We start from the raw sequence: 12961 nt of genomic DNA on the forward strand, positions 1-12961 counted from the left end.
TCAGCCTCCTCGTTACTTGCTTCCCTCGGGGTGGGCGTAGGCCAATCTCCTTCCGGGAGCTTGAGGAATGCTGGTCCGTCACTGTAGATGTTGCGACGGGTTAGGTCATCCAGAGACATTCCCCGGGTGATGACGTCAGCTGGGTTGTGTTTGGTGTCCACATACCGCCAGCTTGCTTCTTCTGTTAACTCTTGAATCTCGGTGACTCTGACTCCCACGAAGACTTTGTATCTGCATGAATCAGACTTGATCCATGTGAGTACTGTCGTGGAATCTGACCACAAGATTGTTCTATGCACCGGAATGGTGAGTTCACGTTGGATTAACGTGGCTAGATGCGCTCCTGCGAGGGCTGCGCAGAGCTCTAGACGTGGGATAGATTGTTGCTTACGTGGGGCTATTCTTGAGCGGGCCAGGATGAAAGCAGTGTGTATCTTTCCTCCCATCTCTTGGGCACGCAAGTAGGCCACCGATCCGTAGGCTACTTCGGAGGCGTCGCTGAAGACGTGTAGCTCAATCTCGCATGTCTCTGGCCTCACTGTGGATGGGAAGTAGCTGCGGCGTATATTGACACCTGGGAGTGAGCGGAGTTCCGTCTCCCACTCTCTCCATGTTGAGGCAAGGTGTGCGGGTATTGGGTCGTCCCAGCCCTGGTCCTTGTCCCATAGTGCTCGTACAATCATCTTTGCCCTGGTGGTGTAAGGTAGAATACATCCCAACGGGTCATATTGTCTGGCGAGTGTTCTGTACACACTCCGTCTGGTGCTCGGTATCGCAATGTATGACGCCGTGGGTGGCGGATACATCGGCGAGCGTTGGGGGAGAGGCCTCCTAGGCGAGTCTCCTCTTGCGCCTCTCTGTGGGCTGGTACCGGCAGGGCACCATAGCCAGCTGGTCCAGGTGCTATTCCTCGGGGCTGGTCGTGCGTCGTGCTCACCCGTGAATAGAGTCGGGGGTCTGTAGCGCAGCGCCGCGGGAGTATCGCCTGGGCTGTCCTGGACCTCCTGGTCCGGTGGAGTACTGTGCTGTCGTCGGGCTTGGTTCTCCTCCTCTCCCTCTTCTTCCTCTATCAGATCTTCCAGATCCTGTAGTGGTTTATCTTGCTTCTCCGCAGTGTATGCCGCTCCTTCCTTGTAGCTGGGTCTCGCTTGGACCGGTCTGGGAAGGGGGTCTGCGGGGGGTATAGGCTTTGTCTGTTGGTCAAGTTCAGGGTCGCTTGCTCGTTTAGGAGGCGCTGCTCTTGACTGTTGTCTCGACGAGTTCCTTGAACCCCTGGTGGAGGGAGAGGGTGTTGCCCTGGGGATCATCAGCCGCTTCCTTAGCTGCGCCATTAACTTGTCGCGCTCGGCTTCGCGCTGGATGAGATCTGTGTTGCGCTCTGCTTCTCTTTGGGCATAGTCAGCGGCGCGCTGGGCTTCGGCGGCGGCGCGCTCTGCTTCTCTTTGGGCATAGTCAGCGACGCGCTGGGCTCCGGCGGCGGCGCTCTCTGCTGCGGCGGCGGCGCGCTCTGCTGCGGCCCGGTCTCTTACCATATTAATTTCCGTCTGAAGGCGTCTCATCTCCCGGCGTCTCATCTCCCGGCGTATGCGCTCTTCTTAGCTCCGTCGCTGCGCTTGGAGGCGTTCTCTTTCAATAGTAAAATGTTCGTGCTCGCTAAGCGCCTGTGCTTGGAGACGGTCGCGTTCACCCTGAAGTCGATCGCGTTCGGTAGAGGCTGTCAGGCTGACGAGGAACGCCTGTCGTAGCATCCTCGCCGCTTCTCTGGGGGAAGGCGGTTGTGGAGGTGAGCCGCTCCTGCGTGAGCCGCTCCTGGGGGTACTCGTTGGGGAGTCCTGGAGCTCTAGTTCCTCGGCGCTCTCCTCCTCTTCTTCCGTGCAGAGTTCTCTCTCTGTAGGGTTGTCTTCCTCCCGGGGCTGGTCGGGGACTACTTCTTGGGTAGTGGCGGGGGGTAAAGGCATGTCAATTCCCTCCTGGTCCCCACCGTGAGCTTGGTCAGTTACATTAGGACCTACTAGGGCCTCTGTGGTCGGGGAAACCTGGTCGTCAAGGTCAGACATAACTTCACTTTCCACTTTCACCGCATCTACCGTTTGTCGAAGGCTAGGTAGTTGACTGACAGTGTAAGCCTCTAAGTACTGAGGTGTCTGTCGTCTGCGCCGCGGGCGTTCTAGGTTAGGAGGATCGTTTCGTGGAGTGTTCATCATAGGCCATTTCGATATTAATAACACTATATTAATATTACACTAGTTACCATCCGGCTCGAAGGACCAATTGTAACTGAGGGGTACAATTCCCTGACTGTATTGTTAGATATGATATTTAATACCACTACCTCATGTACTTTAACTTCTGGCCACCCAGTACAAGATATAAGTATGATGAATACTTTCCCACCTGATGAAACGAATCCACACAAATGTACCAAATCGAAGGTTTAATACAGCAAAGGGTGTATACAACGATCACTTAATTACATTTATGATTTGAAATATGAAATATGCACTTTTATGGCAAATGAGTATTCGTAGGTAAATCAACGTTGAATGTCCAATCTCTGGTTACGCAGGGAGTAAGTATACAACCTGGAATATTTAGGAAAACGATAGCGATGGTACTTAAATGATTATAGCTGGATACACTAAGGGGGGGGGGGTCCTGCTGGTTGTAAGACAGTAGGAGGGGGGGGTTAGAGAAGCCGCTGGCGGTATCCCATCTGGCCGACGGTGTCTTGGGAGAATCCAAAGTCTTGGACACGGTGCCCACAGAACCTCGGACCGCAGACGAATACAGCTGGACCCTCTGTGGACGGTAGCTGCCGGTCCACAACGGAGAGACGTGAGGCGACCTCACTGGTGTCGAGCGCCGTCTCACCTGGAGTCCTCTCCGGGGGGTAGTTCCAACACTCCGCAGTGTTGGCCTTTATCCATGGAATAATCAAAGCACACAAAGCATAATCCAAGCCGTGGAAGGCTCGCCGTCGTCCGGGTAGAGTAATCCAATATACAGGTCCAGTCGCTCTTGGCCCGGAGCTCCTCGGATGCAATCACCACTAGGGGTCTGACCAGCCTGGTTAAGCGTCCAGATAACGTCAGGAACGATGGGGGTACTGATAACTTTAGAACTCTAACCGAACGATGCACCATACATAAATAGACTATTATTAGCTTAATAGAATACGTCCAACTCGACGGTATAGTGCCAAACTATGACTATTCAACTATTAATCTACACGATATCTCAATGCCTATTCTGGGGCCAAGTAGGCCTTACTACACCGCACGTGCGTCGTGGGGAGGCTTTGCGTCTGTCACTCTGTTGGAGGGTAAAGAACTGGACTAAAAGAAAGTTCTACTTTACTTGCGCCATATATATATGCGCTATGAACAAATAGTACCACTCGTATTTCGCCCGACATATTCCTGCGCGGAACCGGGGCTTGCCACGACATGTTAGGCGGCACGATTGAACTTGGACCTAGGGGTATGGCAACCTGGCGCCAGGTTCTCGTCCAATGGTAGAATGAAACTATTATGGGCTGTTTAGTAGACTAAAGGGATATTCAATGCATATTGTACAAGGAATATACAGGGGATATCAAACGATATACAAATACAATTAAATATATATATATAAATAAATATACATATTCGGTTTAATCTGATCCTTCACAACAATAACATATATGACATACAGATAGATAGTACTGCTACTGTACATCTAGACATTTATGACATACCAGATCTACAAATACAGTACTGTTTGTGATACAAAAAGAGTCTAAGAAAGAGAGTATATACATTTGAGGGGGAAGAAACTGTACATTGGAGGAGGTTGGGTCAGGGGGGGGGGGGTTGTTGGGTAGGTGGGGTCGAGTTTAGAGGGAATGATATAGTGTTGAATGTTGAGCTGTAATCAATGAAAACTTTGAAAAGCGTTCTCACATAGTGTGTTTGTCTTTGTCCAGGTGAGTGAGTGCGTTGTTGTGTGATGCCAGGGAAATGGTGTCGGGAAGAGAGGAGCAGATGTGGGTTTTGACTGGTCGCTTAAAGCACTTCATGATGACTGATGTCAGTGCGACAGGATGGTAGTCGTTTAGGCGGGAGGCCATTGGTTTCTTGGGGAGGGGGATGCCAACTGCCAAGATGGATTGATGGACTTCTGGAGGTCATATCTGGCTTATTTGTAGGTTTCAGGGTCGCCTGATTCCTTTTACCAACGCGTTCGTGTTTCCGGGTTCCCGCTTTGCGCTCTGATTGGCCACGCACGTTTCTGGGCGTGTGACGGCAAGTTATTTCCACGGTTAAGCTTAGGCACTCTTTCGAAGTTGGTTAAGGTTAGAGTTTGTCTTAGAGCGTGACGGCAAGTTATTTCCACGGTTAAGCTTAGGCACTCTTTCGAAGTTGGTTAAGGTTAGAGTTTGTCTTAGAGAATGGCGATAGAACGCCAGGTAGTTTGCAGGCTGTTCGACGCGGAAATGGGCAAAGACACAGCTCGTCACGCTATTGGGCGCACATGTCACATGACCAGAACGATCAGTGCAAAACGGGAACCCGGAAACACGAACACGTTGGTAAAAGCATAGATGCGTCAGGGTCACCTGAGTTGAAGGCGGTGGTCCACAATACAGGTGTATTGTACTATTTTACAGGTCTGAGTTACGGGTGTATAGTACTATTTTACAGGTCCAAGTTATAGGTGTATATACTATTTTACAGGTCTGAGTAACAGGTGTATAGTACTATTGGTTATATTTGTTGCTTTAATTATAATGCATTATTCCCTCAAGCAGTCACTGACACTGTCAATCAATTATCATTAGCTAGTTAGCCATTCTCCTATGCAGAGAGTTGGACGACGTTCCACTGTCAAACATCTCTGCCCAAAAAGGAGTAAAGTAAACTAACCGTTGCTACCTTTACTCGTATTAACTAGCTAGCTGAATGAATGAATGAATGAGAACTTTATTTAACAGATTGCAGAATGGGTACAATACACAGTTACACACAATTGTTAACACATTGGGCGCCAATAACGTCGTACAACGTGTTTCAAGGCCATGCTAATTCTGCCATTCCACGGCGTACGACATTATTGAGATCATATTTCATTTTTTCGCCATGGTGTTCATAATTCCCTCACCCAGCCTCGGCTGATACAGTGGGAGCCTGCACAACTCTGCAACGCTTCAATACTGCCGCCTGGTGGATGATCGGCGAGTTACAACCGGAAATGGATCTCTGGTGATCTCCGTGCATCTGGGAAATGCGTCCGGCACTCACATATTGTTGCGGGACTCTAGACACACATCCGTGTATATGGATCGCTGCCATAACTCAATAATCGATATGATTTGGGCGTTTATTATTATTATACAAACCGGAAATGGATCTAGTCGATCCACGTCAAATAAGTGGGATCTTTTTCCTCCAGTCTCATCGGCGAACGGTAAGAGGACGCTGACGTCATTTTCAGCGTGATTGTTTATTATTATTAATGCAAACTGCTCTGATCAATATATCACCCATACTACATAAAGCATTTACTGACGATCACGGAATTATAAACGACCCCCCCGCTCATCCGCGCATGATGAGTCATAACGTTTAGGATCATGTACAGTTGAAATTTTGTATATAGCGTGTATCGGCAACAAACGGCAGTTGATAATCTATATATGCGTTTATGCCTATAACTCACGTTCTAGGAATTACTGCAGAAAACGATAAAAACATATTTATATTCTAGACGGTATTTTCGTATGAATCTATGAATGAAAAAGTATAGCGTTCCTACATCCTGAACGATAGATAATCGATGTTGAATGGGCCATAGTAATGTCAATTTAGCAATACAATTTAAAAAGTTATAGCTAGGCCTGTCACGATAACACATTTTGCTGGGCGATTAATTGTCCCAGAAAATTATTGCGATAAGCGATATTATTGCGGTTTTGAGATTTTTTTTTGAGAAATGTATTTCCCGAAAGTTTTCAATTAACCTTTTTATTTTTTTTACTAATATAATAATAGCATAATAATGCAAGGAAACAGTTTCAAAGTGCAATAAACCTTTATTTAACATTGGAAGACATTTTAAATATCCTAAATAAAGAAAAATGCTCTGTTTGATTGTTTATTATAAAACAAACTGAAACTGGAAACAAGCCCTCTGTCTGGCTTTTTGTGTCATCCTTTTAACATGTACATGTATTATTAATGTACCTTGCGGTACCATGTACAAAATGTTAATATAGTATGAGAAAAAAACTGTGGAAACGTAATAAATAAAAAGGCAGTGAAACAATAATCAAATAAACACCGAAATATATACCATCTCTATTGGAATGGAGACTTCAGCACAGGATAAACTAGGGATGGGCAAAAATAATCCAGATCGGTTGATCACATGATGTACTCGTGGAGGAAAACGCTGTACAAAATAAATGTCTTTTCCGGTGTTTTAGACTTTTATTTTGAAACCCACCGACCGGAGCAAAAGTATTGTCGTTATTATCCTAGCAGAACGTATGAGCGGACAATTTGTCTCGTCCGGTTCTGTGTTTTTGAGCTAATGATAAAACAAATGTTGAGATTGTTGGTGAACAACTAACTTTAGGTTAGTTTTAACGTTAGCTACTAACGTTAGATGCAGCTACTACAGGCAATCAACGATGAGGAGGAAGCCCTCATCGCCCTGTGGTGCGTAGGCACGACTCGAAACTACCTGTTATAATAAATTAATTCATGTTTAACTTGTCCCCGTGTCCAGTCCTTTGACTAGCCCCACCCGTTCATTGTAAACAATGATGCATGTAATTGTATTAACGTTATTGTGTGTTGTAGCTATGCTATACATTGTATTTCGTTTGTTAGCTATTTAGCTAATGTTGATGGCATTGAATAGCATCAACGCTAGATCTTTAATCTTTATTTAGCAGTCCAGTTTCTACGGGCAGTAGCGAGTAACTACTTGGGTCTAAAAATAGCTACACTACAAAGAACGCTACTTGGTTAAAAGGAGCAACACTATTGAGAAATGTAGTTAAGCTATGTGGCGTTGCCCCCACGGAGCTCCCGTGCTGTACTCTGTAGTAACGCCAGCGGCCCCCCACACGGAGAGTGACTGACAAGGGGTACTGGTTCCGCCTCATTAAAACAAACGCGCAAATAGCAATTAATCGCGCCCGTCAAAATCATTGCATTAATTGTAATTATCGCGCTGATTAATCGATTTATTGATTATCGCGGCAGGCCTAGTTATAGCCCTGCAAAGAAGGTGAACATCTCCATAGGCTTAGAGTGGTGGCAGAGAGTGGTATGAGACGGGCAAACTCTGTGGCAGTTAATGTGTTAAGGGGATGCAGACCAGAGAAAGACGTTTGTCTTGTTTACATCAGGGTCCCCCATTTTCAATTCATAGTGACATTTATGACATACACAACATGCATGACATTTATGGCATAGGGACATACATGACATACAGGTATTTAGTACTGTTACATTTGTGACATATACGATATGCAAATATACAGTACTGTTACCCATAGATCCTGACAGAGTATATACATATGAATGATGGGGAGGGGACTGTACATTAGGAGGGGGTGGGTGGGTGGGAGAGAAATATACATACGGTGGGGAGAGAATATATACATACGGTGGGCAGGAGACTGTACATTAGGAGGGGGTGGGTGGGTGGGAGAGAATATATACATGCGGTGGGGAGGAGACTGTCTATTAGGAGTGGGTGGGGGTGGGGGGGGTTGGACATTTACGGTGGCCAGTTTCAAATTGCAGCCTCCCGTAGGTGCTCTTTAAGAGCGGTTTTGAATGTGGGTAGGGATTCACATTCACAGCTAATTGTTAACCAGTCTACATTAGCCACATTTCCCATTTGTCAGTGTGGTGAGGTGCTTGAATGGTTGTTAAAAGTGATAGATATTCAATGGGTTATCAGCTAACAACATCAATTGCTAACTTATAGCTAAGTGAATTGTCTAGCATTGTTTACCAAACAAAAGAAAGTTTAGTTAAGGTTCATTTAATATTTAGGGTATGCAAGATTGTATTCCAAAACAAGACATTGTTGTCCATGAAGGGTCCTGTTAAATTAAATATTGATACTTGCTGACTGTGAATGTATTGATATAATATTAGCACACAAAATATTGCGATATATTGCTGTATACACCCCCCCCCCTACTAATTATGGAATCTTTAATATGATTTTTTTTTTCACCCAACAGTCATACATCAAAAATCCTCCAGCATTATTGGTTATTAGTATTACCACTAGTCCAATGCCACAGACCGTCAGCAACCCCCTGGGCAGAAGAAGAGGGTACCATGATGAATACATGAAGCCAAACGGCGTGGTTAGTGATCACACCACAGCCACAGCTTTGCTTAATGGAGCCTGTGTCAACAGAGCCTTTCCAGCTGTTGACAACCCACCTGTTGGTGAAGTGAATGGTGCTGAACCATGCAGCACGGCCAATGGTACCAGGCCAGCCATGCACATAAGAGAACAGCGCTGCAGAAACATGCACATGGGTAAGAGTACAGCGCTGCAGAAACACTGCTAGGAAATGAGAGAGAGAGAGAGACTTTGACTTTTGATATTCTTTATTAAAACATCTCCAGTAGAGACAAAAACCTCATGGCATTTTCATAAAATCAACTCACACACGCTCGCTCACCTATCCTAACATTTTCCTTCAGCACACATAAACACACTTGACAGTCAAATGCATATCCTCAGCCCCCCACAGTACATAGTGCTGCATTCCCCAGTCCCCAGGCAAAAATACATGAACTCCAACCTAAGGCGTGCAGAGATCATTCCCCTCAACATAGGCACTGATTCCATAGGACCAACGCCCCTGATCCTATTCCTCCGGGTTAGCCAAATGGCTAACTTAGCCTGACCATATATAAAGTTCAGTAATACACTTACAGCCTTATTACGTAATGAATACGTATGCCCAAGGATGAAACTCCCCACACAGAAAATATCCCCCAGTTTCACACACAACCCTTTGAGGAAACAACACTTTGACTATTTGGCATTATAGGAAAGCATGGGTAACCTCTTAGGAACTGGCTGCTTATAATAATAAAAAAAACTCCACCTGAAGCTTGCAGTGCTGCCATCACCCAGCACCCCCTGCCACTGATGCTGACTGACGTCCTGCAGGGACCTGATGTTCCTGACCTTCATGCAGGTTATATACAGAGCCTTGCCACATGCCAGGCTAAACTGCCCCAAGCTGGGGGTGGTAAATGACAATAACCCCCCGCCCCTCCTGCGCTGCCAGACTCCATTCTCCATAAAACCTTCCAGCAGTCTCAACGATGTCAGTCCAGTCTGAAAAGCAAGCTCCTGGGGGGTCTTCCTATCCCCTCTCTCTGGTGACAGTAGATGTGAACGTTTTATGATGCCCCCTCTCATGAGCCGCTGTCTCAGGGTGGCGGAACACACCGACCCCAGGGGAAACAAAATGTTATAGAAGAGAGGCTCCTTCCATACCCATGGTCCTTGTGCTACATCCTCCCCTCATGTCTTTCTCAGCAGCCGCCAAGCCTTCAGCACAGACAGGTAGAACGCTGAGATCCCTGCAGTGTTCAACTCCTCCAGCTCAATCAGGAACAACTGGAGGTCCAGCCCTAAACCACCAACCTTCTGCAGCAGTGCACATGCTGGTCCCCTCCAGCATATATCAGTACTATATTGCAGCTTCTGTGCTGCCTGGAGTCTGAAAGCAGTCATCCTGCTCTCTAGGTCAATAAGGCCTTGTCCCCCTTCCTGAACCGGCAAATAAAGGACTGCGGCCCTCAGCCAGTGATGTCCAGACCAGAAAAAAATCCACCAGCTTCCTCTGGATGTCTGCCAGGAAGCCTCTGAGGGGGTTAAGTACAGCCAGCCGATGCCACAGGGATGAAGCCACCAGGTTGTTTGTTAATGATGAGCACCCTCCCTCTGTAAGATACCTGCGGTAGCAGCCACTTCCACTTCCACCTCGACAACATAGCCACCAATGGACCATGTGACGTGTCCATTGGGTAGATGCAGACAGCGCCTCTTTTGTTTTTCCTCACATATTTTCTTCTCCAGGCCAAAGAAAAAAGAGCTAGGAGCATCCATCTCTCTCAGCATGGTGAACCTAGCTCTCACAAGTGCACCACTTGCTCTGTCCTGGAGGAAAACCCCCAGGTCCCTGTGTAGCTCTGACAGAATCTCCCGTAGCCCCCCACTGTCACCCCCACTAGCTCAACCTCCACCTGTCGCGTGCTCTGCTCCAGAGCCTCCAGGGCCCTCCTGTACTCGGCTGAGGAGAAGGCGGTGTACTGTTGACAGAAAAGCCTTATGTGTGCTTTACCTGTATCCCACTATTGCCTTAGAGACTCAAACTCTCCCTCTCTCTGCCTCACCTCTCCCAAAACTCCTGGAAACTAGAGCAAAAGGTGGCATCTGCAAAAGCTTTACATTCAATTTCCAGTAAGCAGAGCGACGAGGCCCTGATGACATGGCTAGATGTGCTATTACAAAATGGTGGTCTGAGAAACCACTGTCAAAGCTTCTTTCTTTCACCATAGGTTTGAGGCCTCTGCCAAGAACCTTTGCAAACTGCATGCTACCATGTCCTCCCTCCTCACTCCCACCCCCTCCCCCCTCATCTCTCATCAAAAGCTGTCAGTGCTCGCATATACAGCATACAAGCTCTCCCTAAACTTCACGGTGAAACTCACATTTAACGTTTTGGTCTGCGTTCTTTAAATACATAAACACTTGCCTACGTAACAAGAGTACATGTTTCAACATTTTATTTTCTCCCCCACCACACATATTAGGATTGGAACAGAGATTCAATAAGAACCAGATTCGATGAGCAGAATCGAAAATAATTACGTTCCCAAAATGTTTCACTGTGCTCCGAATTTTTTCATTTAGGAGTGGCCATGTGCTCCTTGAGAAATAAGCATTCTAGCATTTCTTTATATCGAATTTTAGTATTTGGTAAATTCCTATTTTAGTCTGGTATCACTTCTATTTTACTCTGGTATCAGACCTGTTTTAGCCAGGTATCGGATCTATTTGAGCCTGGTATCAGGCCAATCTACGATACCAGTATCAATGCATCCCTACTTTTAACAAAAATGTAAGAAGGTAAAGAAAACAGAATATAAGGATATCATAAAAGGAATCTTTTAGTTCTATTTACATTATATTTGTGAAAGAGGATCCACCATGAAACACTGTGGCATCGTAAAATGTGCAAAATCACATGGGAGTGAATGTAGAGGGGAAAGAAAGACATCTTCATTCTCCACACAGAGACCACAGAAGCTACTGGTGAAAGTGAGTGGTAGTATATGGAATGTTCTACTAAACGTCCATATCGCTTTAGGTGTCACTACTGGCTGTGAGGCATCCGTACAGAAGAAGAATAGGAGACGAGGAAAGAGGTGCTTTTGGAAGAACAGGTGCATCCGTTTCATCATTGAAATCACTGAAGCACCATTTGTTCCCAATAGTGTTCAATCAGTACCAGGCAGCAAATATAATCTAGCCAGTTAGCGAAGATATGTCTATTAATGCTCTAAAACATTGGAACTGAATATCTTGCTGTCATAGGAACAAGGCTTTCACCTGCACACCACCGCCACCTGAAGAGAACCCTGAGGCGGAGAACGTGGAGGTTCCACCTGTTAAATTGGGACAGACATCTTATGGGACCAAACCCTATGGTAAGGAATAAAGGTGGAGCAAACAATTTGATAGTCAATAATACACTGTAATAATTCACTTCACGATTTTTTGAACACAATTGGCAGTGTTAGGGGTGGGAAAGCTGGTGGGGTGGGTCCTGGTCGTTGTAAACAGCGACTCCTACAGTTCGGTCGGGGCGCCTGCTCAGCAAGGAAAGCGCCTGCTCAGCGAGGAAAGGATCTAAGGGGCGTAGTGTGATCCTTCCACACGTTAAAAAATGGAGTTAAGAGGTTTTGTCCCGCCAGCAGCGATATAATCTGTTTAGGTATGGAAAATCACATTAGATAATCCATCTGATGCTTGTCATACTGGACTGCAGGGTAATGGACAGTGTGATGCAGTATAAAAAATAAGCAACTAATTTTCAATTGACATTCTTGAGAAATCTGACTTAATATTTGCTTATCAGCATTTATTTAGACAACAAAATTGTGTATCACAATTACAATATATATAAAGAAATAAACGTTAGCTAACACAGTAAGACGGAATTAGATCAACTTGGGTGTAGAAGGTGTACAATTTTCTCCATGGTGGACATTCATAAAGCTGTTGTGATGTCATTCAGGGTTTCCAAGCCTCTAATCCACCCCAAAATGCAATGTGTGGAGCACTTCTTTGGTGGTATGATATTGTCCATATCTGCTTTTGCACCTACTTAAGTTGATGTAAACATTGTGGTTTTTAGAGCCAGTTCTAAACACCACATCATGTATATTCAACAAAGAAACAAGAAACAAGAGGCAATATGAATCCTAATACGGAAGGGAAAATCATCCATCATTTGATGAGATGTAAGGACAGGAAAGAGTTAAACCATAGCTGGAGACGGTTTTTCATCCTTCATTGGCAAAAAAAAAAACAGTATAGGCAACAGAGTTCTGGGTGGGGGAGGGGGCGGGGGCGGGGGGTGGTGGTAAATGGCTGCATTTATATAGCGCTTTACAATTTGTTCCTCACATTTTTACCCATTCATTCACACACCGACGGCAGAGGCAACCATGCAAGGTGCCAATCTGCTCATTGGGAGCAATTAGGGGTTAAGTGTCTTGCTCAAGGACACATCGACATGCTGCCCGGGAGGAGCGGGAATCGAACCGAGAACCTCCGGATTGCCAGGTGACTGCTCTACCTCCTGAGCCACTGTCGCCCAGGGGATAGTGCCCGGGGCTGGGCTGTCTCTGTGGTGCAG

This window comes from Notolepis coatsorum (genome assembly GCF_963971535.1).
Source record: "Notolepis coatsorum genome assembly, chromosome: 7".
In the NCBI taxonomy this organism is placed as follows: domain Eukaryota; kingdom Metazoa; phylum Chordata; class Actinopteri; order Aulopiformes; family Paralepididae; genus Notolepis; species Notolepis coatsorum.